Genomic DNA, 22516 nt, shown 5'->3' with positions numbered 1-22516 from the left:
ATATTCTTATGAAGGGAATTTTTTAAAATAAAATATAATTCTGGAATCTCTCATGGCACTCCTGGAATCTCTTCGTGGCACACTGCTTGAGAGACACTGCTCTAACCGCAACAGGAAACTAGTGTAACCTTCGGTAATACATAAGGTTACACTATGTATAATACATAAGGTTACACTATGTATAATACATAAGGTTACACTATGTATAAGGTGTTTTGTATTATATGTCAATCTCCTGCAGTCTGTAGCTATATGAGAAATTCAATGCTGGCACCTTAACTGGCTGGAATTTCCGGTCTATTGTTGACTGGTCATGACATAGTTGGCTATGCCAATATTCAGCCAGCTAAGTCCCAACAGCCAAAGATATACTTCTCTTTGGCTGCCGATCTTAGCTGGCAAGCTGCTGAATACTGGTGGTGACCAGCTACATCATGTGACATATGCCTCTGTGATATTTAAATGGTTGGGAGCTGTTCCCGGCAGTCTAAATAGCACCGAATATCGTACTCATACAACACTTCTAAAATAAGCACCTTAAGGAATAAACTTGATCATGAAAATACCTTATAAGTTTTAAAGCACTTTAATATGAAGGGCCGCTGAAAATTTCATAGCCCAACCAAGAAGAGAATGATGTGGTACCATGAAACTTACAAGTTATTCTACACTTTTCTTTTCATTTCATATCATTGTAAACAAAGATGTCAAGAAAAGTGTGGAATAACTGGTAAATTTCATGGCCCCACATCATTCTCTTCTTCATTGGGCTGAGAACTTTTTAGCGGCCCCTCATATTGTGATGTCATAATGCCTCATTCCACCAATGCCTAAGAGCCAGCTTTATTGGTGATGTCACAGTGCCTTGGTTCCCCTATACTTGTACCCATTTGCTAGATGTTTTTGCCTCACTGAAACAAAAAGTGTCAAGAAAAGTGTGGAATAACTTGTAAGTTTCATAGCTCCACATCATTCTCTTCTTAGCTGGGCTGAGAACCTTTCAGCGGCCCCTCATATATATCTTCATTCAAGGGGCTAGGGGTTCTCCAGCAAGATGGAAACTTAGCAGGGGTCAAGTTTTGAGACAGGACAATATGTTGCTTACCTGCAGACTAGCAGGTCTCTCAATCCCTCTCAGACTTCAAGGTTTCTCTAAACCTATAAGTGTTTTATTAAACACTTATCTATTCAGAGCTGTTCAAAAATGCAATTATGTTTCACAGTACTAAAAAGGTCCTTTATGTCATGAGCAATTAGACTTTTTAGCACATTTCAATTCACAAATGGCCTTCAACCATCATTTCTATATGATAAACACTGCAATTAAGATAAAGTGTGTATGCTTTAAATAATGACAGATTTCGGAGTAGAGGTTTACACACAGAAAGCCTACTTCAGGGTCCCTGAATACATCTGGTAAAAGTATGTACGTAATGCCATTTCATACACTTTTACCCACAATAAGCAGAGGATTACATGCATACTTTTGGATTTGCACATGCCCTGAACACTAACCAAGTCTGTTTAAAGTAGAGAAGCAAGAATACTCCAGAATTAACCTAAGTTAGGACTAATGGTTTTGCTCAAGGAATCTGCCAGGAGAAATTAAGGATCTTGGGGATCCACCCCGAGCACAAAGGCTATGAAGAATTGGGACTACTGCTGGCTGAACTAACTGTAAAAACTTGTTTCTGGGTGGTTTTCTTAGAAGCTAGGTCTTGCAGGGCTACCTATCTTCCAGATTTTTCTGCAAGTCAGGCAGGAAGACAGCTTCTATATTGTGCTGAGGGCTGCAAACCTTTCCATAATAATTTAAATATGTTTGTGATGGCATTCTCTTCATAGGTTCACCCCCAAGATATCTATGTGTCTTTATAAAATACTAGCTGATGCCCCGGCGTTGCACCGGTATTTAATTATAACAATAACACTGTAAATGGATTAAAATAAAGATACTTTATAGTGGTGAATGAAATTATTTTTTTACAGCTTTATAAAAAGTACAATATTCAAATTATAATGTGAAATATTTGACAAAATGAATACAATACAACTAACGCAAAACGTGATTATAAACAACATTTTTAGTTTCACCTCCAGGAGCAAGAACATATAAATTCTTGGGTGAACCCACCCTTGAGCAAGCAACATAGAGTTGTGGGCCGCGAGACCCCCAGAACATATCACCCCAGGTAGTGAGGGATCTGCATACCAAGTTTCATTCAAATCGGTCAAGCCGTTTTTGAATTACTGTGAGAATGGCAGCTTTTTACATTTTTTCCATTGACATGAATGGGTGAAATCTGATTTTCTGTTTGTAGCTCCGCCCACGTGTGCAGGTGGGCCGCGAGACCCCCAGAACATATCACCCCAGGTAGTGAGGGATCTGCATACCAAGTTTCGTTCAAATCGGTCAAGCCGTTTTTGAATTACTGTGAGAATGGCAGCTTTTTACATTTTTTCCATTGACATGAATGGGTGAAATCTGATTTTCTGTTTGTAGCTCCGCCCACGTGTGCAGGTGGGCCGCGAGACCCCCAGAACATATCACCCCAGGTAGTGAGGGATCTGCATACCAAGTTTCGTTCAAATCGGTCAAGCCGTTTTTGAATTACTGTGAGAATGGCAGCTTTTTACATTTTTTCCATTGACATGAATGGGTGAAATCTGATTTTATGTTTGTAGCTCCGCCCACGTGTGCAGGTGGGCCGCGAGACCCCCAGAACATATCACCCCAGGTAGTGAGGGATCTGCATACCAAGTTTCGTTCAAATCGGTCAAGCTGTTTTTGCGTGATCGCGGCACATACACACACACATACATACACACATACATACCTCCGATTTTATATATATAGATTAAGAGTTAAACCAGCAGAAATCTACACTTGTTTATGGAAAAAAAAGCATAAATGCCACTGCATAAAATATGTGAAGAAAATGTGAAGAAGTAAAAACATCAGACTGTCCACAGGAGGAAAGAGAGTTGGAAAAAAAAATCAAGACAACAAAGCAGTACAGTAAAAAAAAATATATATCTTTAATAATTACAATTACTTCAGAATACATCAGCAAGATTAATCTTTAAGGTGGGCAAATTTTACAGCGCATTTCCCATTTTGAAAAATCCTCACTGGCAGCCAATAAAATCACGAACAGAATTTAAAATAGCTTGCCTGGCTAAAATTCGAAAAGATTTTACACAGTCTCTTAATATTGCTAATAATCAGTTCAATTATTGATGCTTACAGATGTTAAGATTAGGCTATCCTTCTGTAAAATCATTTGGCTGAAACTATTGCTTGAACAATCTTTTTCTTATCAAGGAGTGAAAATTTGGAATAGGCTTCCTTACCGCATTAGACAAAACACTTCCTACTATCTTTTCTAGAAACTTTTAAAAAAACATCTCTTCTCTAAATTTTTTTTTAAGATAATGGGTTCCTTTTACAAAGCAGCACTACTAATTAGCATACATTGAATGTAAAGCTCATGAAAACTGAATGGGCTTTTTTTTTTTTTTTTTTTTGCAATTAATGCAATGCTAATCAGTAGAGCTGCTTTGTACAAGGAGCCCAGTATGCAGTGGCATAGTAAGGGGGGGAGTGAAGGGGTGCAGTCCGCCCCAGATGCAATCTTCTTAAGGGCCTGGCACCCCTCCTCCTCTCCACCCCCCCACTCCTCTCCTTGCCACTCACGTGCATCCCTTTGCCTTCGCCGGTGCGAGGTTGCTGCCTGTGTCGGCATCAGCGTTCTCTCTCTGATGTCACTTCCAGGATCCACGCCTTGTAAATTTGTAAAAGGGGGGACTTTTCTTAAAACAGCCAGAAGGCGAAACATGTCGGAATGACAGGTCCCTTCCCGATGATAGTACAAGACAAGACTGATTTACGGTAAGTCAATTAAGTTATAATAATTTTAAGAATTAAGTTATATGAGACACTAAAGAAAAATAGCACTGAGCACTTTAAATAAGAAAAATGTGAAAAAATATATAATGGGGCTAATGAGGATGCCATTGCCATAAGTTTGTTTGGTGATCATAGAAATGCATGGCACCTAATGGCTAGTCTGAGGCCTAAAAAAAAGTTAAAAAAGTTTAAAAGAAAATTAAAGGAACATCAAGGACATTGAGATGGTTTTGGAATAGTAAGATTTGAGACATATCAGAAATGTACACATTGGGAATCACTTTATTATAACCATTATATGTATTCAGATGTCACGTGAGATAGTAACTTTGAGAAGCACATGAAATATGTAAACAATGAATTACTTTGGCCTAATCCTCACTGTAAATGCATTATGAAATTATAACCTTGTAGAGCTTTAGCTAAGTAATTAATGGGGCTATGATTCTCAATAAAAGGGGGAGAGACCATTCATTTGGAGCGCCTCCTTCCCGAATCTAAGACTGTGTGTGTATGTTTCCTGTGGGGAATTCCTACAAATGGCACCGGGAAACAAGGACTCTCGACGACCCTTGCCCTGCTTGCTCCGTCTGATGATTAGACTTGGTGCACCTCATCCTCCGGGATCCCTTCGAGTAAGTATGGGCAATTCCCTGTCAGATTTACAGCGTGCTCATGTGAAAGAATTGACGTATGTTCTGAGACATACAGATAGAGAAGCCTCTGATTCACAGTTAAACTGTTTAGTGCAAGAGATAGGAGAGCATTGCTCCCAGTATCCGGACAAGGGATTATAAAAATTAGAAGATGGCCTAGAGTTGGGAAAGTTTTGTATGCTGAGCCTATGGCCTAGGCAGCCATATTAATGTTATGGCCTCAGTGCGAGCGTGCCTTGGAAATGGTAGGGACAGAGGTGCCTTCCAAGGTGGCAACGGTTTTGTTAACCATTCCCCCCCCCTGACTATTCAAGTCAGAACACACATCCAAAAATCATACCTGCAGCACAGGTATCCCCAGCTCCTTTAAAGAAAAAAAAGGCAGAAACATTAGCGCAACCTTTAAGTGTGTTTCAAGCACTGATAAAAAAAGGCCAAAGAGGAAGGGCCATGAGCAGCAAAGGACACGAAAGATTTAATTCAAACCTATCCAGTCACATATGCCTAAGATCCTAATGGTCCAGGACAGATAGCTACTTATCAGCCATTATCCTTTGCTATATTGCGAGAAATCCGTAAATCTATTTCGGAGACAGGTTTAAAAAGTGATTTCACAGCCGGGTTATTTGAATCCATGGTTGGAGCGCATATTTTAATATCACAAGATTGGAAAGACATTATGCGCATGGTATTAAACTACGGGTCAATATGTTATGTGGGATAGTGAGTATCAAAGGGAAGCTCAGCGAAGAGCTTTACAGTCTGGAGGGCTTTATACCCCAGATCAGTTAGCCTCAGAAACACCAGTTAAAAGTTATGCAAGCATCAAATAGGGAGCCAAACTTATAAACAGGTTAGGGCGACTGCCTGATACTTGTTGTAGGTGAAGGAATTAGTTTAATAGAACCGAGAAATATTACAATACAGAGTGGATATAGAGACTGCTTCTGTGAGTGAGAAAAATAGGACTGTCTGCCAGCAAGAATGTGTGTTTTTCTTGTCTGCCTGCATGAATGTGTGTGTTTTTTTTTTGTGTGACTGAAAAGAAATTAGCGAAGGAGGAGTTGGTCAAAAGCTTTAGAGAGAGAATGGGGATTTTAACCTCTTATCTTTATAACCTCTTGGTTCAGGAAATAACAACAATAAATTATATTTTTGTAAATCAGTTGAAATACTGGTGACTAAGATGTGGGGTGCTAATTATCCCTCATAAATTGGAGTCACTGTTAAATTTCTAGATTCTCTCTGACATTGTGGCTAGGGTCAATTTCTTCCCCAAACTACCTGACCTTTGCACATCTTATCAAGTTTGTTGACAGACTACAGCCCAGGTCCCTTTGTTTGCAACTCTTCAGTACTGATACCTTTGATATTATCCCAGTTTGTCCAAAATTAGATATGAAGGATGTGTCCTTCCATAGCATTTGTCCACTCTGGGTAAGCCAGTCATCAACTGGATGGCAGGACTCACTCAGAGGTGAATTTAAACTTTTTGACAGGTAATCTCTAAGATGGAACCTGCTATGGTAATATTAATGTTTACATATTAATTAACTTGCAATCTAAGTTTATTACAGAAAAAGTGGGTAAGTGATTACGTCACTGAATGAATTATGCCCCAATATGGAATGCCTTCCAAGATAATTGCAATTACGGTAAGCTATTTCTGAGTCATGTTATTACAAGAATTAATAGCCTCCTCATTGAGTGGGTGAAAATTAAAATTTGGATTTTAATAGTACTTTGGTAATCTGATGGAAGAACGAATTTCTGATTCATAAAGAAAAATGCTGGCTTCTGGAACTCTCCAGTGTTTGTAATAAAAAAATTTTGTAATAAAGAAATTGTTTGTAATAAACAATTTTGCTGCTGCTATTTTTGCACAATTAACTTGTAATTCTTTAGTGATTGTTATTTGCTTGCTAACCTTTCTTAGCCTTCCTTTACCTTCTGCTGGGGAAGCATGGGAGCAAAGAATTCAATATCACATTTGGGACATCTTAGGAAAACCCTCCACATCCAGATAATAGAGCAAACATCTTAATAGCAGCACCACAAATAAAAAACAGAATGGATTTCTGAATTGACCACACATTTAAAACATTACGGGTTGTGCATTGCACCTGAAATAAAATTCAGACGCAGTATTCTTATATTTATTTGGGTCACAAATTACTGCAATCATATGTAGCTCCTACCATTATTACTTTAAAATTTAATTCTACAATCACGAATGTTGAGCTGCAATTGGGTACGCCCCTATTTCAATATCCCTACTGATCTTTTCAGCCCCTTATTTCATCTTTTGACTAAAGGCAAACAACCTTCAGATTTGATATATATCACACCAGACCTTCAAAAGGTGATAGCGATTATTAACCAGCATTTATTAACGCAATGGGTTGATAGGATTCAGGATAATATAACGCTTTCCTTATTAATCCTTCTGCAGAATCGCCAACCTATTGCGGTTTTAGGCCAGCTAACCCCTGATAATCGTTTACATATAATGGAATGGATCTATTTATCACATACGCCCCCTAAGAAAGCAATGTTACTTACCGTAACAGTTGTTATCCAGGGACAGCAGGCAGCTATTCTCACTAGTGGGTGATGTCATCCGACAGAGCCCCGATACGGACGTCTCACAAGCATGTCTTGCTTGAAGAAACTCAGAAGTTTCGAGATGCCCGCACCGCGCATGCGCCAGTGCTTTCCCGCCCGATGGTCCGGGCGTGTCTCCTCAGTTCAGGTAGCTAGCAGAGAAGCCAACCCAGGGAGGTGGGTGGGACGTGAGAATAGCTGCCTGCTGTCCCTGGATAACAACTGTTACGGTAAGTAACATTGCTTTATCCCAGGACAAGCAGGCAGGTATTCTCACTAGTGGGTGACCTCCAAGCTAACCTCAATGGGATGGTGGGAGAGTTGGCAACTTAGGAGAATAAATTTTGTAATACTGTTTGGCCAAACTGTCCATCCCGTCTGGAGAAAGTATCCAGACAATAGTGAGAGGTGAAGGTATGAACCGAGGACCAAGTGGCAGCCTTACAAATCTCCTCAATCGGTGTCGATCTGAGGAAGGCTACAGAGGCTGCCATTGTTCTGACCCTATGGGCTGTGACCCTACAGGGAAGGGGTAATCCAGCCTGGGCATAGCAGAAAGAGATACAAGCTGCCATCCAGTTGGAGACTTGTTCGGATCAAAGGAGACGAATAGTTGAGTAGCAGTTCTGTGTGGTTTGGTACGATCCAAGTAGAAAGCCAAAGCACGTTTACAGTCCAGCGTGTGAAGAGCTGATTCTCCAGGATGAGAATGAGGTTTTGGAAAAAACACTGGAAGCACAATGGATTGGTTGAGATGAAATTCAGAGACCACTTTAGGTAGGAATTTTGGATGAGTGCGGAGGACCACCTTGTCATGATGGAATACTGTGAAAGGTGGGTCCGCCACCAAGGCCTGAAGCTCACCGACCCTGCGAGCAGATGTGAGGGCCACCAGAAAAACCACTTTCCAAGTGAGAAACTTCAGAGAAGCCTTTCTCAGAGGTTCAAAAGGAGGTTTCATAAGCTGAGAAAGAACAACATTGAGATCCCAAACCACCGGAGGCGGTTTGAGAGGAGGATTGACATGAAAAAGTCCCTTCATAAATCTAGAAACCACAGGATGAGCAGAGAGAGGTTTTCCTTGGAGAGGCTGATGGAAAGCCGCAATAGCACTCAGGTGGACTCGTATAGACGTCGACTTGAGACCAGACTGAGACAGGTGTAGAAGATAGTCCAACACAGACGATAGGGAGGCTCGCTGAGGCTCCTTAGAATTGGAAATACACCATGAAGAAAATCTAGTCCATTTTTGGGAGTAGCATTGTCGAGTAGCAGGCTTCCTGGAAGCCTCCAGCACCTCCCTCACCGCCTGGGAAAACTGGTGAGGCGCTACGTTGAGAGGAACCAAGCTGTCAGGTGGAGAGACTGCAGGTTGGGATGAAGTAGAGACCCCTGATGCTGAGTAAGCAGTGAAGGAAATACTGGAAGAAGGAACGGCTCCCTGCTGCTGAGTTGAAGTAGAAGGGAGAATCAAGGCTGTCGGGGCCACCGAGGAGCTATCAGAATCATGGTGGCATGGTCGGACCTCAGCTTGACCAGAGTCTTTTGAATGAGAGGAAATGGAGGAAACGCATACAGAAAGCGATTCCCCCAATCCAGCAGAAAAGCGTCCGCCTCGAGGCGATGAGGAGAGTAGATCCTGGAGCAAAATTGAGGCAGCTTGAAGTTGTGGGGAGCCGCAAAGAGGTCTATCTGAGGCGTTCCCCACTGAGCAAAGACCCGATGAAGGGGTGTGGAATGGAGTGTCCATTCGTGAGGCTGGAGTAGACGACTCAAGTTGTCCGCCAGGACATTGTCCTTCCCCTGAATGTAGACAGCTTTGAGGAAGGCGTTGTGGCGAACCGCCCAATCCCAGTCTCTGAGAGCTTCCTGGCAGAGGGAGGCCAAGCCCGTGCCCCCCTGCTTGTTGACATAATACATGGCGACCTGATTGTCTGTGCGAATGAGGACCACCATGTCGCGAAGCAGATGTTGAAAAGCTTGAAGAGCATTGAAGATGGCTCTGAGCTCCAGAAGATTGATTTGATGGAGTCGGTCCACACTGGTCCAGAATCCCTGAGTGCAAAGACCATTCAGATGCGCTCCCCAGGCATAGGTCGAGGAATCGGTTGTGAGAACCTTCTGGTGGGGAGAAGTGTGAAACAGCAAACCTCTGGATAGATTCGAAGAGGTCATCCACCAAAGAAGAGACTGCCGAAGAGCAGGAGTGACGATGATGTGTCGAGTCAACGGATCCGACACCTGAGTCCATTGAGACGCCAGGGTCCACTGAGGAATTCTGAGATGGAGTCTGGCAAACGGCGTCACATGAACTGTAGAGGCCATGTGGCCCAGGAGGACCATCATGTGTCTCGCTGAGATGGACTGGCGAGAAGACACAGACTGGCAGAGATGAAGAAGAGCATCCAGGCGCTGAGGAGGAAGGAATGCTCTGAGATGAATGGTATCCAGGACCGCCCCGATGAAGGGGAGCGACTGGGTAGGCTGTAGATGAGATTTGGGAAAGTTGATCTCGAAGCCCAAACTTTGCAGGAACAGAATCGTGGACAGGGTCGCTGAGATGACCCCCGAGGCCGAGGGGGCCTTGATGAGCCAGTCGTCGAGCTATGGAAAAACCTGAAGACCCTGGTTCCGGAGTGCAGCAGCCACCACTACCAGACACTTTGTGAAGACTCTGGGAGACGAAGACAGACCGAATGGAAGCACTCGATACTGCAGATGCAGATGTCCCACCCGAAATCTGAGGAATTTGCGAGAGGCCGGACGAATGGGAATGTGAGTGTAGGCCTCCTTGAGATCCAGAGAGCATAACCAGTCGTTCTGCTCGATAAGGGGGTAGAGAGAAGCAAGGGTCAGCATGCGAAATTTCTCTTTGACAAGGAATTTGTTGAGGACCCTGAGATCCAGAATGGGTCGCAGGTCGCCCGTCTTCTTCGGAACAAGGAAGTACCGGGAGTAAAATCCTTGGTTTAGTTGGTCCCCCGGGACCGGCTCGACGGCCCGAAGCCGGAGCAACGCATGAGCTTCCCAAAGAAGAAGGGCGGTCTGAGTCAAGTTGGAAGGATACTCTCTTGGAGGGTGGTCCGGAGGAACCTGATGGAATTGAAGAGAGTACCCCTCCCTGATGATAGTAAGGACCCAGAGGTCGGTGGTTATAGCCTCCCAGCGATGATAAAAAAGATGGAGGCGCCCCCTGATGGGAAAAACAGGGGGCAGAACGAGGCTGGTTATGCCCTCGAAGAGACAGTCAAAAAGGCTGAGGAGCCTTGGGGACAGTAGACGGCTGAGGCTTTTGCTGAGCTTTCTGAGGAGGCTGCCGCTTCGCAGGTTGCCTCGCAGGCGGAGCTTGCCTCAGCTGATAACGCCACTGATAGATTAATGGCGGTCGAGAGGTTCGAGAATGCTGAGGCTTAGGCTTCGGCCGAAGAATGGACTGGAAGGAATTTTGATCAGACAATTTCTTCGTGACCGTCTCGATGGATTCGTCAAAAAGATTCGCCCCAGCACACGGGACATTCGCCAGGCGGTCCTGAAGATTCGGGTCCGCAACCAGGCCAAACGGCGCATCGCCACAGAGCAGGTGCCGCCCGGGCCGAGAGCTCGAAGGCATCATAGGAAGATTGCATCAACTGAAGACGAAGATGGGACAGTGAAGCAACCACCTCCTCAAACTCAAAACGAGCCTGGGCCTCGATGTAGGGCGTGAACTTCCGAAGCACAGGAAGAAAAAATTCCAAACAGGTGGCAAAGTGGAAATTATAATTTAGAACTCGAGACGCCATCATAGAATTCTGATAGATGCGTCGTCCAAACTTATCCATGGTTCTGCCCTCGCGGCCCGGAGGCACCGAAGCATACACCTGTGTCGGATGAGACCGCTTGAGCGAGGATTTGACCAGGAGGGACTGATGTGAAAGCTGAGGTCCCTCGAAGCCCTTATGATGCACCTTGCATCCAATTTTCCAAGGACCGCCGGAATAGAGTAAGGAGACTCAAAACACCTCATGAAGGTCTGATCGAGGAGCTTGTGCAGCGGCAGGCGTAAGGACTCATCTGGGGGACGAGGCAAGTGCATGGTATCGAGGTACTCCTTGGAGTATCGAGAACCAGAATCAAGGGTAATGTCCAGGTCATCCGCCATCTGTCTCAGAAACGAGGAAAAAGACAGTTGGTCCGCCAGCACTGGTCTTCGAGAAGGACTGGAAGAAGTCGAGGCCTCAGGCTCCACCGAGGCCTACAAACAACAGGGCGAGTAAAAGACATCGGGGTCCTCGAACTCCGGTCCCGGAGGAGGAGACCCAGCCGAAGCAGAGTACCCCATACGAGGCAATTTCTTCTGAGGAGAGACGATCGAGTGCCGAGAGGAATGCCTCGAAGAGTGTCTGGATCGATGCCCCTCTCGATGTCTGGATGGGGATCGAGCCCACCTGTGAGAATACTGATCCCCAGAAGCCTCCAAAGAGCAGATAGGACTCGAGGCTGTAAAACATAGAGGCGGAAGATTCGGCGCCTCCCCAGACGCCGCCCAGGCTTGATAGGGGGTCCGGAAGAACTCGTCCTGCTTCCTGCTATGCCCAGGACTGGGAGGCCTCGAAGGTGGACGCCACACTGTGTAATGGGGAGGGGTAATAGGCTCCAAGGGAGGCAAGTCACTAAGGGAAGCCTTCCTTGAGGGAATAGGCTCCAAGGGAGGCATGTCACTAAGGGATGCCTTCCTCGAGGAAATAGGCTCCAAGGGGGGCATGGCACTACCAGAGGCCTTCCTCGAGGAACCGGATGCCGACCGCCGCTCCTCCTCGCCAAGCAACGATGTCGTGCGGCGCGGCGGAGGAGGAGGGGGCGGCCCGCCCCTTGGAATCGGAACTGGGAGGTCACCCTGGATCGAGGCAATCAGCCGGGGCCCCATGGTGTTCATGAGTTCCACAAACTGAGCCTCCAGGAGGGACCGCAACGAAGCCGATATGGAGGGATCCGCACCAAAAGGGGGCCCTTCCACACGGTCTCCGCGCTCCTTCGGTGCCGAGTGCTTTTGCTTTCCAGCCTTCGGCACTTTGAGCACCACCGGAGGAACTATAGGGGTCGGTACCTGTTCCGAGGACACTGAGGAAGGCACCGGCGCTGAGGTCGAGGCTGAAACCGGCGTGAACGATGCCGGTTTCAGAAGGCCCGAAGCAGCTGGGGAGGCAGAGGGCTTCGCAGACGGAGTCGAAGCACCAGTCGACGTCGAAGCTGAAGGATCCAACGCAGCTTCCATCTTGAACATGGACTCCCAGAGAAGACAGCGGCGCTTAAACGCTCGCGCTGTCAGAGTGGAGCAAGGCCGGCATGATTTCGGAAAGTGATCCGGACCCAGACACTGAAGGCAGCGTCGATGCGGGTCCGTGAGCGAAATCGCACGCTGGCACTTGCTACACTTTTGAAAACCGGTGATCGGCCGGGACATAGGCCGGAAAAGCTCTGCCGCAAGGTCGAAGGCGCGGGGCCCAAGCCACGCGGCCGACACGGTGTCGGAAGAAAAATTTTTTTTTTTTTAAAGAAATCAAAGAAAAAAAGAATAAACGCACGGAAAGAGTAAAAAGAACTCAACCCGCGGCGATGCAGAAGGCAAAAAAACAGATTCAATGGACGCAGAATTGAAGTAAACTTCTCAGCTCCGCGGAAGAAAAAGAACTGAGGAGACACGCCCGGACCATCGGGCGGGAAGGCACTGGCGCATGCGCGGTGCGGGCATCTCGAAACTTCTGAGTTTCTTCAAGCAAGACATGCTTGTGAGATGTCCGTATCGGGGCTCTGTCGGATGACATCACCCACTAGTGAGAATACCTGCCTTCTTGTCCTGGGATAATATCAGCTCTCCTCGATCTATTTATAATTCTCTCATAAGTAAAGCAAGAAATCGAGCATTAGCCATTCTGGGACTGGATCTGATATCTATCACCTTTCCCATTTCGTAAGAGCAATGGGAATTTCTTTTTAAATATAATGAGGAATTGCAAATTGCATTAACAAATTACATTTGTCCTCATTATCTTTAAGATAAACGCTTAATTCTAGTGGCAGTAGGCATTTTGGAATTTCATTCTGCACTAAGCTTAACACCTATAATTGACGCGCTCACTGTCTATACAGATGGCAGCAAGACCCGCAGAGTCATGCACTGGACCCAAGAATATGCTTCTCGGGTCTTATTCACTCCCCCGCAACAATCCGCTCAGCGCTCAGATGTAGCCGCTGTTATTCTTGCGCTGCAAAACTTTTCCCACTGTCCATTGAACCTGATTACAGACAGTCTGTATGTTTGTAATTTAGTCTACCAGCTTCCTGGTGCCTACGTCACCCCGTCAATTGATGACAACTTACTATCCTTGTTTCTTGAATTACGCCCGTTATTGTCAACACATAAACACTCCCTTAGCGTGTTTCACATTCTTGGCCATCAAAATCTTCCTGGAGTCATTTTGACAGGAGATAATATTGCAGACGCTGCACAATTTACCACTCTCATAGACAGTCAGGCATTCTTCCACCAAAATGCCAAAGCCCTGGTGAATATGTTTAAAATTCCCTTAAATCAAGCCACAACAATAGTTCAATCCTGCCCTCAATGCTCTAAGCTGCATTCTGCTGCTGAGTATGGGGTAAACCCCAAGTGACTTACAGTGTGGCAATTGGATGTCACACAATATCCCCCTTTCGGAAAATGGAAATATCTGCACATTACTATTGACACCTATTCTGGTTATCTCTGGGTAACAGCACAAACAGGAGAAACAATGAATCAAGTAATTGATCATATGTTACAATGCATTGCTGTTATGGGAAAGCCAAAAAAACTTTAAAAAACAGACTATGGTGCTGCATATTCTTCCAATGATTTTACAATGGGATATCCAGCTGATTCATGGTTTGCCTTATAATTCTACAGGACAAGCCAATATGGAACGTGCCCACCGTACATTAAAATCTTATCTATTAAAACAGAAACCAGTGAAATATGCTGTTCCTAATTTGAGACAGGTTCACATATCTTTATCCCTTTTTTTGTTCACTATTAACCATTTGAACTATTTTTCAGAGTACTGTCTCCTAATCCTGTCTGGCATGCACCTGCTCCCTTCATAACCTGGAGAAAGGGTTATGCCTCTGTCTCAACTCCTACAGGTCCAGTTTGGGTACCGAGCAGACGCGTCCGGCCTGCATGAACAGAAACTACAGAAGAAAATCGAGCTGTCCCTACAGAAGAAAAGCAAGCAGCTGCAGACACCAGTGCAAGAACTACAGAAGATCATGTCATGGCATCAACTCCTGCAGAATCCCATTCCTGAATTCGATTCCATCTTAAGGAAAGCACAACAAAATCCCATCTCACAGCCAGATGACCGGAAAAGAAAGGGTTATTCTAAGACTGATCCCATAACTTGGGAACACCTTAAAAGCTTGGGTAACTAAGCCATTCTCACCTTGAAAAAAAGACTGATAATTTTCATATTAGGTGTGCAACTGTTGTTTTTTCTTTTTTTAATTTAACAAACCTGTCCTATGATTTAATACCTTTCTGCCAAAAAATATACCCCCACACCATGCAAGCTATTTACAGTAGCATTGCAGATCTTCAGAATCTAATAGGCCCATTATGATATTTTGTTAGCTGTTGTATTTTCTTTATTATTGTCTCATGCATTGTTCTCAGAAAATAACTATTTTTTATCCCATATTTTTATGTACTGTAACACCTGTCGCAGGTAATAGGCCTGTCCCACATGTGGCAGTGATTTACATTTTTGATTATTTGCTGACACATCACAAGTTCTTTTTACGATTTACATTTAATTTGAGAACTTGGCCCTTGCACCACACTCAAAGAAGACAAAATCTGTCTTGTGTATATCTATTGTTTGTATCACCTTCACATGAGTTAACTGTACCTATGATGCGTATATTTGGGCTTTTTAGGGTTTGCCCTGGGCATTTCTTCTCCATCTTAATGCATTTAATTCTAGGTTACTATGCCCGGCATTTCTGGGTATAGGGAAAGTACTCTTGAGGTTCTCTTATTTTAGGGACATTTAGGGATTTTTTGATATGCATCACATATCTACTAGGGAACACTTAGGAAGTTATAGGGACTCACAATTTTGATTATATCATATGCACCTTATTAGCAATTATTGAATATGTGATAGATATGCTTTGTGACGTGTTTGGGGCCCCAGACTGTATGTGTGAGCATGTGTTGGATTAGGTGTGTGAATTGTGGATGTGTCGTTATATTTGAAATGTGCATATAATAACAAAAACATTACTACCAACACATTACATTTTGAAACTTCCAGAGGCACTATAGTCAAATATATTTTATTGAGCAAACAAGACTGCAACAAAGCAGACTGCAACAAAACGATACAAGAACAAAAACAGCTCAACAGTGTATAGAATACCCCCCAAAGAACCCCCCACCCCGCCCCTATCCCAACCCAAGTAACCCCCCCCTCTCACCCCCGGGTCCTCCATCCAAATACACAGCAGCAAAGAAAAGAAAAGAAAGTCAATGCACCAATCAAAACAAAAGGAATTACAAAACAAGAATCAACAGTTAAGCACCCGGCTATGAGCCAGAGGAGTCAAGGTGGTCCAAAAAGGTTCTCAAGTACGCTGAAAAATGCAGCCTGGGAGAGAAGAAAGATCTTTCACATCCCTCCTCTCCCACATCAGGAGAGAAATCATTCGGCATCGCCAGAGGGAATAGTCCGGAGCATCAGCCTCAAGCTATTTCAACAAAATGCATTTCAGAGCAATCATGACAGTCCACTTGAGGAAAGCTGCAACTCCCTTCGAGCGAGGAAAGTAATGAGGAACAGTCCCAAATAAAAGCAAAGGGGAGCTGCGAATGGTGATATGCCAAATGCTCTCCACAAAATTAAAGATAGCAGTCCAGAAAAGTTGAACCTTAGGGCAAGACCAAAACAAGTGTTCCAAGCCCGCTTCCGGAGCCTGGCAACGAAGGCAGGCAGCAGTAAGACGAAAGTGAGACAAATAAGCCCTTTTAGGAAAGATTGTATAAACGAAAAATCAATTTAAAATGTTGTTCCCAAAAGGTAGTATATTTACAAAAGGCAGGCAGTTGACGGACAGTCTGCAGGAGTACATCAGAGGGCAATTCAACAGCAAGATCGCGAGACCAAGCATCTCGCAACCGAGAGTGGTCAAACAAAGGGGATTCATCCTTCAAATGGCGATGATGGAATTTAAGGGGGACCGGAAGTTGGGAACCAATGGTAAAAGCCGTGGACAACAGCTCTTGACAGGAGGCTTGCAAAGAACCAGAAGGTAAAGAAGAAATGTAATGGTGTATTTGCATATAAGCAAAATAGTCAGTAGGCGGGAGGTCAAAGTCTTTGCGCAACTGAGCAAAGGATTTAAGGGTTCCATCATCATCGACCAAATGAAATACATATTGAATACCCTTCGTTTCCCACCGAGCAAAACTCAGCCCATCAATCCCAGGCAAGAAAGAACTATTAAAGCGGATAGGCAGGAAGGGAGAGACAAAAGGAGAAAGAGCGTGAAATTTACAGACCCAACGCCAAACCTTCCGCAAGGATCGGTGCAGTAGTTTCACAGAAAAAGAGTCAGATTCAAGAGAAGGAATGGAATGAAGATAGACACTAAAATGAGTAGATTGAAAACAGGAAAGTTCCAAAGAAGTGTTGGTGAATGCTGAAGTACCCCTGAAAAGGTCATTAATATGGCGCATGCCACAACCAACTGTTAAATATCGAAGGTTCAATAATCCCAAGCCACCCAGGTACCAGGGAGTCGCCGCCCGTTTATAAGACAAACGAGGCCTCCTCCCAGTCCAAAGAAATCTCTGAACCAAGCGTTCCAATCGTCGCTCATCATGGGACGTCAAATAAAGAGGAAGGACCTGAAAAACGTAAAGCCAACAGGGGACGAGGAGCATATTATACAGGTGCACTCGACCCAGAAGCGAAAATGGGAGAGTTTCCCAAAAGTGTAATTTATTCTGAAGGGCCTGGAACAGCGGTGCAACGTTTAATCGATACAGACTAGATAAGTCCAGTGGAATGGTAACCCCCAAGTATCGCAAAGTGGAGTCAGCCCAACGAAGGAAAATCACCCCTCCACGTTGCTTGCAACTCTGGCGGAAAAGGCAGGGCCAAGGACTTATCTAAATTGAGGGACAGACCCGAATAAAAGCCAAATTCAGAAATAAGGTCCAATGCCGCCGGAAGAGATTCTTCAGGCCGAATAAGAATCAAAAACATGTCGTCTGCATAAGCCAGGATCTTAAGCTCAAGATCACCAACTGATAGACCCCTGACTTCCGCGAACCCCCGAAGAGTACACAATAAGGATTCCAGAGAAAGAAGGAACAAGAGGGGGGAAAGAGGGCAACCCTGCCAGGTACCACAGAGAATAGGGAAAGAGTCCGACTGGGTTCCATTGACTAGCAGAGAAGCCTGCAGATTAGAATAGAGGGAACGCACGATATCCAAATAGAAACCCCCCAACCCAACATGTTCCAGGGTACGAAACAAAAAGGACCAATGAATGCTATCAAACGCCTTGGAAGCATTTAGGCTAATAAAAAGAGTCGGAATCCGGCGAGATTGACACTGTGCAAGGGCAAGAAGGACCTTTCGGACATTGCTCACAGACTGATGGCCCCGAACAAAACCAACCTGATCCTCATGTATAAGCTGAGGTAGATGAGGAGCAAGACGATCAGCCAACATACGAGCAAAGAGTTTCAGATCCACGTTTATCAAAGAGATGGGGCGGTAAGACCCTGGCAGGTCAGCCTCCTTACCAGGCTTCAATAGTAAAGAAATAAGGGCCTCATTTGTAAAGCGTGGAAAGAAGCCCTGAGCAATATCTGCGTTAAAATATGCCAGCAAAGCTCCGTAAAGAGTAGGAGAAAGAAGCCGGTAAAAGTCACCCGAAAAACTATCTGGGCCCAGAGCCCGATCAGAGTGGAGCGCTTTAATGGTGGACTCCAATTCAGCCGCCCAAAACGGACTATTAAGAGAAGACACCACTTCCGCTGGCAGACGAGGTAGACCAGAAGATTGAAGATAGTCCGTCAACATCTCCGGAGAAGCATCATCCAGAGCTTCGTATAACCGGCGAAAAAGTCAAAGAGGACCCCGGAAAAGTCTGACGTTGTGGACACCACCCCTCCACTCCGAGTCCGGAGAGATAAAATCGGCCTCCTACCAGTTGCAGGCTTGTTCCCATAACGAAGAAAGCGGTGATGATAAAAGGCTCTTCATTATTGGGAACGAGAATGAAGGAGCGAATTCAAGGCCGCCTGAGTAGACAGATAACATTCACGAGTCTCCCGAGAAGGGTGGAGGGAAAAGGACCGCTTCGCCGAACGTAAGGCCCGTTCCAGAGAAACGATCCCTCAGTTAATTTGCCTATTATGAGCACACAGAAAAGAGATGATTTGTCCCCGGATCACCGTCTTCCCAGCCTCCCAATAAAATAGGATCATCCATATGGGGAGCATTATTGGTGGAATAGGCATCCCATTGAGTCTGTAAAAAGGCCCGAAATTCCTCATCCCTGGCAAGATAGAAAGGAAACCGCCAGGACGACATCCGGAGATACATAGCATCCAGGAGAATATCCATCCAAATCGGGGCGTGGTCAGAGATGGACAGAGGACCAATCTCGGCCGACTGAATGGAAGGAAACAGAGACAAAGACAAGAAGATATAATCCAGGTGAGACTAGGTTCCATGGGCACGAGAGAGATGAGTATAGTCACGAACGCCAAGGGTCCACTACTTAAAGAGTATCACAAAAGTCAGAGAGAAGACGACCCTTGGCACCTAAAGAGGAAACTGGGGATCCAGATTTATCCAAATCAGGGCGTATTACCAAATTGAAATCACTCATAAGAAGAAGGGAATCTCCAGGAAAACGAGAACAAAGTTTAAGCAGCCTTTGCACAAAGGCTGATTCTCCCAAATTCGGGTCATAGACAACAAGGAGAAGATAAGACCGGGCTCCCAAGGTAAGTCGTAAAAGCAGAGATCTACCATCAGTCCCTTTATCGAGAACTTGTACCCCAAGAGGTGAAGATTTCCAGACCAACACTGCAATGCCCCCGTGGCGGCCCTGAGAGGAAGCAAAATATACCTCCCCCACCCAAGAACGGCGTAACTTAAGATGTTCCGTGACAGAAGACGAGTCTCCTGTAAATAAGCAATATCCGACCGATAGCGCTGTAAGGCAGCCAAAATTTTGGACCGCTTTATAGGGGACGTGATGCCCCCAACATTCCAAGATGTGAGTCTAAAAGGGGTACTCAGGTCAAGAAATCAAGAAAAGCTGGACTGAAAGAAGAAAGATAAAAGCATGAAAACCACCCCAAGGGCCCAGCCACCCCCAGAGTAGTGACAAAGTAGTAGCAGTAACCAAAAAGAAAACAAAAGGTATGCACAATGTGAAAAAATGCAATAAACATATGGAAGGAGGACCCCCCACCCCCACAAACCCACCCCACCCCATCCCATACCCCACCCCCCCCCAGCACCCAAACCAATCCCACCATAAACCCAAACAGCAAAGAACCCTGTCCCGCAAACGCGGAACAGAGAAAGAGTCACGAGAAGACGTAGACAGGGCCCCAAATCCCCCAACCCCAGCTACATCACACTCTCCCAGATCTCCCACAGCAAGCCCTCCTGTCACACATACATAGCCACCCAGCAAAGCCAGAGGAAAGCGGACCAAGATACAGCAGCTCCCCAGGCATCGGAGAGCATCACAGTTCCCCAACCACGTCACACATAAGAGTCACCAACAGGCTTAGCTGGAGAGCACCCAACCCACTCAGACACAACTCAACCATCCACACAAACACAGATCTAGACAGAAAAATCTACACAATAGGACCCAAGCAAACAGAGAAACAAGCACTCCCCCCTCCCCCTCTGCAATCCGAACCAGTTCAAACACAGCCACTACAGAACACCAAGCAAAATCTGAATCACCACAACAGTCCCCAACCAAGCAGAATATGATAAACACTCAAATCACCAACACCCGGTGGGTCCACACAAGAGGCCAGGCAGCCATCCAGAAAAAGTGCACCAAGAACAGACCCCACCGCAAACAGCCCGGTGAGGATCCAAGCAATGCCCCACTCCCCCGCAGGAAAACGCTTTCACCAAAAATCCCAGCTGGGGGGCCACGTCGTTGCTCCTGCAAAGCAGGGGAATAGTCCTGAAACAAGCGGACTGGAGTTCCCTCGTACATGAGCGTGTTTCGGTTCTTGCGATAGGAGCGCATCAATTCCGCTTTATGGGCTGAATTAAGTATTTTGAGAATAGTGACCCATGCACGGGTTCGATCCTCCGCCCGTCTGCCAAGTCTGTGAGTGCGCTCCAGCCGAAGAGGCCCCATCCCAGCAGGGAGCGGCAGCGTAGTCTGGAGCCAAGACTCCAAAACGGGGAGCAAGTGAGAATCGGAAACCTCTTCTGGTATACTGATCAGGCCCAAATTATCGTGCCTCGAACGGTTCTCCAGATCCTCGATTTTATCTTCCTGTCAACGAAGCTGTGCCTTCAAAGAGGTAAGGTCCGCTGTAGAAGTGGATTGGGCCTCCTCCACATGAGCGACGCGGGTCTCAAGCTCCCCGGTACGGCGGGTGGTGTCAGTCAAGAGGGACTCCATCGAGGTGAGTTGAGCAGAAAGCTGATCAAAACGAGCATTCAAAGCCAGCACCACCGAGGCAGACATTGCCTCGATGTGAGCCGCCGACAAGGGGAGCGCGGAACCTAATTCAGCAGCTGCCACTGCCATCTTTGAATCAGCCCGCGAGGCCCTCACCTCCCGTTCCTTAACAGTGCGGCTCCCCTTTCCACTCATGACCGGGCTTCCAGGCTGGAGATAGCGCTCCATGCAGCGAGCAGTCAAAAATGTCAAAAAAGGAGGGAGATGCAGGGGCAGATAAGGCGCAGAGGGACCCGGGGCCCCGGAGCTCGAGCAGAGCACGTCTTGCTCGGCTCAGCACATCACGTGACTCTCTTCCAGAGGCACTATATGGATATGATTAAGTTAGCGCCAAGGGGAATAAGAAAAATTTCCCTACTAACCAATTTTATGACTGAAGCTGAAGTATCTTGTACCAGGTTTACATCATGGGGAAATATAGCCAGAACATTACCCTGGGATGCCATGACCATTTATACCCCCGCAGGGCTCGGTGCTCGGGCCACTGCTATTTAATATATTCATAAATGATCTAGAAACAGGGACGAAGTGCGAAATAATAAAATTTGCAGACGACACCAAACTATTTAGTGGAGCTCGGACTAAAGAGGACTGCGTTGAATTGCAAAGGGACTTGAACAAACTAGGGGAATGGGCGACGAGATGGCAGATGAAGTTCAACATTGAGAAATGTAAAGTATTACATGTGGGAAACAGAAACCCGAGGTACAACTATACGATGGGAGGGATGTTATTAAAAGAGAGTACCCAAGAAAGGGACTTGGGGATAATGGTGGACATGACAATGAAACCGACGGCACAGTGCGCAGCAGCTGCTAAGAAGGCAAACAGAATGCTAGGCATAATCAAGAAGGGTATTACAACCAGAACGAAAGAAGTTATCCTGCCATTGTATCGGGCGATGGTGCGTCCGCATCTGAAGTACTGCGTCCAATATTGGTCACCGTACCTTAAGAAGGACATGGCGTTACTCGAGAGGGTTCAGAGGAAAGCGACGCGTCTGATAAAGGAGATGGAAAACCTTTCATACGCTGAGAGATTGGAGAAACTGGGTCTCTTTTCCCTGAAGAAGAGGAGACTTAGAGGGGATATGATAGAGACTTATAAGATCATGAAGGGCATAGAGAGAGTAGAGAGGGACAGATTCTTCAAACTTTCGAATAATAAAAGAACAAGAGGGCATTCAGAAAAGTTGAAAGAGGACAGATTCAAAACGAATGCTAAGAAGTTCATAGAAACCATAGAAAGATGACGGCAGAAAAGGGCTATAGCCCATCAAGTCTGCCTACTCTACTGACCCATCCTCTTAAGTCTATGCCCTAATGACCAATTCCTCAGCTCGACCCTCGTAGGGATCCCACATAGGCATCCCATTTATTCTTAAAGTCTAGCACGCTGCTGGCCTCAATCACCTGCACTGGAAGCTTATTCCAATGGTCAACCACTCTTTCCATGAAGAAATACTTCCTGATGTCGCCATGAAATTTCCCGCCCCTGAGTTTGAGCGGATGCCTTCTTTACCCAACGTGTGGTGGACACCTGGAATGCGCTTCCAGAGAGCGTAATAGGGCAGAGTACG

At 45.7% G+C, this 22516-nt stretch overlaps 1 protein-coding gene across 1 annotated transcript in view; it reads right to left on the bottom strand.

Annotated features, from left to right (window-relative positions):
- The window catches only part of DOC2B (double C2 domain beta), a 451468-nt gene that overhangs the window by 382465 nt on the left and 46487 nt on the right, over positions 1 to 22516 (bottom strand). The gene's annotated exons all lie outside the window — the stretch shown is intronic.

Source organism: Geotrypetes seraphini, chromosome 15 (genome assembly GCF_902459505.1).
Source record: "Geotrypetes seraphini chromosome 15, aGeoSer1.1, whole genome shotgun sequence".
Lineage (NCBI taxonomy): Eukaryota > Metazoa > Chordata > Amphibia > Gymnophiona > Dermophiidae > Geotrypetes > Geotrypetes seraphini.
Note: the sequence above shows the minus strand (reverse complement) of the source record. Positions and strands in the feature narration are given on the sequence as shown.